General features: G+C 39.7%; 1 pseudogene; it reads left to right on the top strand.

Moving 5' to 3' along the window:
* Positions 1–2,869: 2,869 nt before the first annotated feature.
* Positions 2,870–4,016, top strand: LOC102487014 (28S ribosomal protein S31, mitochondrial pseudogene; annotated as a pseudogene).
* The last annotated feature ends 1,566 nt before the right edge of the window (positions 4,017–5,582 follow it).

The raw sequence follows: 5,582 nt of genomic DNA on the forward strand, positions 1-5,582 counted from the left end.
TCAAAAAGGCTGGAGATTGTGCAGATAGAAGTCATTGCTGCTTCATCAAGTGGGGTGGCATGAATGGCTGGAAAAATGTGGTGCCATGGCACTGCCTGGGGAGCAAAGATCTCCAGGTGGGACTGAAGATGAAGCCCAAAAAGCCCATGCCCACTTCCAGAGCCATGCAAGCAGCAATGGTCACTGAATGTCCCTTCATCAGGTGCTCAACTCATGGCCCTTCAGAAGTGTCATGGCCAAGCTTCTCCAGCCACACCATCCACTGGTGGTGTGTCCCTTCCTACACAGAACTGTCACTGGCACTACACTGGGCTGGAGAGGGTGCCAAGGGAAGGCAGAAGTCTGTGGGGTAGGGTTGAGTAACAAACCACTGCTAATTTTTCTGTTAATTAAAAATTGCTCTAAAATATATCTCATCATTTTTTTCTACAAGGTTTTTGTCATAGGGCACATGAACCCACTGAAGAGAGACAAAGACAATGAAAATTAAAATGATAAATCACCCCACAGGGAAGATGGTCATACTGCAATCCCCTCTCCATTCTCATTTTGGGATCTTGGGCATACACCACACGTGCTGGTATGCTTCTCAAGCTACTAGGTCTGGGACTTGAACCAGGGTTAATTATGTGGGAGTCCAGCACCTTTACCACCACTAGGCCATCTGCTGGCCCCTAGCCAATCAATTTTAAGAAAAACATTTTCCTAACTTGATCATCTAAAACATGTCTAATCTCAATAGAGATGTACTTTAAGTGTAAAATATACAATGGGTTTTAAAGATTTTGTATAAAAAATGAGTGTACAGCACTTTTATAATCATTACACTGAATATGTGTTGTGATGGAAGTACTTAATTTGAATAAAACAATACAATTTTTCCAAACTCCAGGGCTCTTATGGTGTCAGACTTGGTCATTGCAAGGTGTACCCACCACACACACTAATAAGAGTATGACCAAGGCAGTTCTACGTCTTGTGACTGTCACATATCCTTATGGCCTCCCTCACTCCTTTGTTGCTTCTGATGTAGGGTGAGGCTGCAGTCATGTCCCTCCCTGCCCCCTGAAGATATGTTAAAGACCTACTACTGGTGCCTGGGACTGTGGAAATACAGTCATTCCAGACCTAACATGAGGTCACTGAGGTGGTATGGAACCCAATATGATAAGTATCTTTATAAAAATGAAAAAATGCTGTGTGACCAACCAGAAATTGGAGTGAGATAGCTGCCAACCAAAAACTGCTAAAGATTCAATACCAAAACCAGACGCTGACAAGAGATAAGAACAGAGTCTATGCAGTTGCAGAGGATTCCTGGCCCTGCTGAAGCCTCGACTTCACACTTGTACCATCCTGAACTGTGGAATAAAAGGTTTCTGTTTTTAAAGTCATGTAATTGTCAGTACTTCCTTACAGTAACCCTAGGAAAAGCTACAGATGTCAGATCCCTTCCCATTAGGAGTAACTTTCAGGAAAAAAATGCTTGCTATGAACAGATGTCCCTTGCCACATATAGCTGATGAAGACATTGAGATATTTGAGAGATCAGAGATATTGTTATAAGGAATTGACAATTTTGCTGGAGATCATGGCGATTAAAAGACCTAATGTGTAGGACCAGCAGTTAGCATAATGGCTATGTCGCTGGACTCCCAAGTAGTTGACTGCAGTTCGAGTCCCCGACCTGGTGACTTAAAAACATGCTGGGCACATGTGCGTGCGTGCTCAAGATCCCAAGAGAAGAATGGAGGAGAAGAGATTGTGGCATGACCATACTCCCGGGGGGTGATTTCTCGCTTTTTGTTCCTCTGTCTCTCTCTGTCTTTCTGGCGAGCACATGCACCCTATAGCAAAAACCTCTCCAAAAAAAGGGAAAAAAAGAAAAAAGACCTAATGTGGGAAAAAGGGCTTTCAAAAGATGTTGAAGTCAAGCATATCTGGTACTTTTCTGCTAATGTCTTAAGAAAAATAGACCCTGGGACTAGCAAATGGTGTAATGGTTACATTACTGGACTCCCATGTAGTCAATCATGGTTCAAGTTCCAGACTTGGTGGTTCAAAACTCACACCAGTCACATGTGCGTGTGTGCTCATAATCTCAAGAGGAGAATGGAAGAGAAAATATTGTAGCATGGCTATTCCCAGGAAGGGGGTGGTTCTTGCTTCCTGTCTCTCTGTCTCTTTCTGTCTCTCTGCAAGTACACATGCCCTATAGCAAAACATCTCTGTAAACCAAAAGAAAAATAGGTCTTCATACAGTTCAAAATAAACCCAAGAAAACTCTGTAAGTACTGAATTTTTCTCTACTCATTTCCTTATTTGGTATCAGAAACTCTGGTTGTCTCAGTTTACCAAAAAGAAATCTAACTGTTCGCTTTGAGATTATATAGATTAATTTACAAGGATATAGATAAGTGTAGAAGAGGAGTCAGGGTTCCTGACATCAATATGGGGCTGGAGAGAAATGCAGAGCAAGGCAACTGATTTGAAAAGTCACACCTTGGACCTTGAAATGAGGAATCCAGGTCTTGAGTAACTCTGAATATGATTTACAATTTTAAATACAATACCAAGTCTTGGGATGGAATTTCCGAGGCTGATAGAGGAAGGCAAAAAACTAAAGAGGGAGAAAAATCCTTAAATTTAATTTGGTAAATTAAAATTTTATGAAGAAAATTAAAAGTACAAAGGAAAGCCCAATAATCACCACTAAGTACAAAGGAAAGCTGAGTAATCACCTCTTGGTAGATAAGTTTACTTAGAAAAAAGTAGCACTAGCAGGGCAATCTCAATATGAACTTACACCAATATATTTAAATTTCTTTAAGAAATAAAGGACCTTTTTTATTCAAGGTGTTTCTTGACAATGTGACCTACCTCTTTGCCCACTTTCCTACCTCTTTGCCCACTTTTCCACCATCCTTTGTCTTCTGGGAGCCTGGAGGCAATGGTGGTTACAGTAGTGCTACTGGCTGCTCCGCAAAGAACAGTAAGAACAAAAAATAATATCCAAAGGCATTTTGGTACCAACAGTGTCATCTATAGCAAGAAAGATGAGCAGTCTGTTTCAACAGATGAGATTTCCAAAATCAGTGAGCCAAGACAATGTCAAAGAAAATACAAAAAAAAAAAAAAAAAAATTTTTTATTATTAGGAGCATGAAATTTGAATTAAGTACTGTAAATGTACAAACAACAAAGCCACCTAATAGAAGACCACTTGCAAATTTGGAGGTTACAATTGGCAGACTTAAGAAAACTACAGAAGATACAACCAAGAAGAGAAAGGAGAAGCTCAGTCCTGAGTTGGTGGAGGCTCCATCTGTTGTTGCAGAATCCCTTCCTTTCAACAAGCAGAGGACCAAATCAGAACTGCTCAGGCAACTCTGGCAGCATGAGAAAGACGTGAGCACATAAGTAGATGGAAAGAGATCTAAAATTAGTGTCAGGAACATAACATCGGATATGAAAGTTGCCAGATCTGTTACAGCTAGAGTTAGTACAAGACCAGAGCATCAGATTCAGTTTGATGAAGGATTGGACAGTGACCTTGGCCAGGAGAGGACAGCTGATCTTAGAAAATGTCTTAGGAGAAATATATTCAAGGGGAAGAGATTTAATATTTTTGATGCTAAGACAATAACTGAAGAAGCACCTGAACCAGAGACATCACCTTCGCTTTGGGATGTAGAATTTGTTAAGCAAGTTGCCAGAGTCAGTGAACAGCTTATTCAAAATAGGTTCGAAGAGATGACCCAGTGGACAAAAGAAGGGAAGCTGGGGGAGTTCCCAATTACCAATGAAGCAGGTTTTGATGATGATCATTCAGAATTTCATGAACATGTATATTTTTATAAATACCTAGAGGATTTTCCAAAACAAGGACCAATTTGTCACTTCATGGAGCTGGTGGCTTGTGGCCTTTCCAAAAAGCCATATCTAAGTGTTAAACAGAAGGTCGAGCACATAGAGTGGTTTAGGAATTATTTTAATGAAAAAAAAAAGGATACATAGCCAACTCAGGTAGGAGTCCCAGACCCTTTGGCTTGAAAATCGTGCTAGGTGCATATGTGTAGATGCCCAAAATCTCAAGAAGAGAATGGCAGAGAAAAGACTGCATTGTAGCCATCACCCCCAAAGATTGACTTCTCATTTTTCCTCTCTTTCTCTCTCTGTCTCTATGGAGCACATACAAAAAAAGCCAATGTAATTAAGAAGAAATTAATATGATATATAAAAATTAAAAATTATGAAAATAAGACACACTAACTGAAATAAAATTTTTACATTATATGTAGAGGGAAAAAATACTAGGAGCAGGGATGAACAAAGTAATAAGAGGATAGGCTAATTGGAAAGTAGTAATAAGAAAATTGCCAAGAAAACAGAAGAGAGTGAGGAAGGAAAAGCACAAAAGTAACTTTAAAAATGGATGCTATTGGGGCTAGCAGGTGGTGTGGTAGTGAAGGTGCTGGGCTCCCACATGGTTGAATGTGGTTCAAGTGTTTGACAAGGTAGCTTAAAAATCATGTTGGGTGTGTGTGTGTGTGTGCGTGTGTGTGTGTGTGTGTATAAAGTCCCAGGAGGAGAATAAAGGAGAAGGGATTGTGACATAGCATTCTCCCCTGGGAGGTGATTTCTCACTTTCCCTCTCACTATCTTGTTCTCTTTGGTGAGTGCATTTGCCCTACAGCATAAACTGAAAAAAAAATGTTATTTTAAGTAGTCAAAACCACTAAACATTCCAAAAGGAAAACATAGTGAATGAAAGAAACTATAAACGTGGAAAAACTAGTGAGGGATAAATTTCCAAACTAAAGCCAGGTGTTTGCTTTCTTCTCACTTTTAAAATGTCCAATGAGTCCTAAATAAATAATAATAATAAAATAATCTGTTGTTAAGTGTTCTGTGGTCAGTATGAAGACTAAAGGAGATTTTATTTTCTCACAGTAACCACAGAAATAAAACAGATTACCTACCAAATGCCAAAGAATAATAAAGAAAAACAAAGTTGGCATTGGATTTAGTTTGGGAAGTTTCCAGAAGCAATTGATAACCAATGTACTGTAGCAGAAGACAAGCATATGAATATCTTGTTTGAAAGGGCAGTCTTGCATTCTTTCTGTCCTCTTCCCTTAACCTTCCTGAAGTGAAGCAAGGGGAGATCAGACTTAACATTTTTATGCTACTTAATTCTACTATGCTCTTTTCCCTTGCTGTCCTTGCCAGTATACTGCCCTCAACTGCCACTGACTTAATGACACGGATCCTGTCACATCAATTTTGACTTTATAGACCTAGGATCCTGAAATATGTACTCTATTACAGACAATTTTTCCCCCTGGATTCACTCATCTATTTTCCTGGCCATCATTTCTTCTCTACTTCTGCCTTGTCCCTCATCTGAATACACTTACCTCTACTCTAAACTAACAATGGGGTCCCTGGAGAATTTCAGAGGATATTTATGCCTCCACTTCAAGACCTGACCCAAAGTTATGATTTCTTTGTCTGTGTGTACCCCATGTTGTAACCAAAATGGCATCACCACATCTAGCTACTCAATCCAGAAGCTGTTGA

This window comes from Tupaia chinensis, unplaced genomic scaffold (assembly GCF_000334495.1).
Source record: "Tupaia chinensis unplaced genomic scaffold, TupChi_1.0 Scaffold145576_1, whole genome shotgun sequence".
NCBI lineage: Eukaryota > Metazoa > Chordata > Mammalia > Scandentia > Tupaiidae > Tupaia > Tupaia belangeri.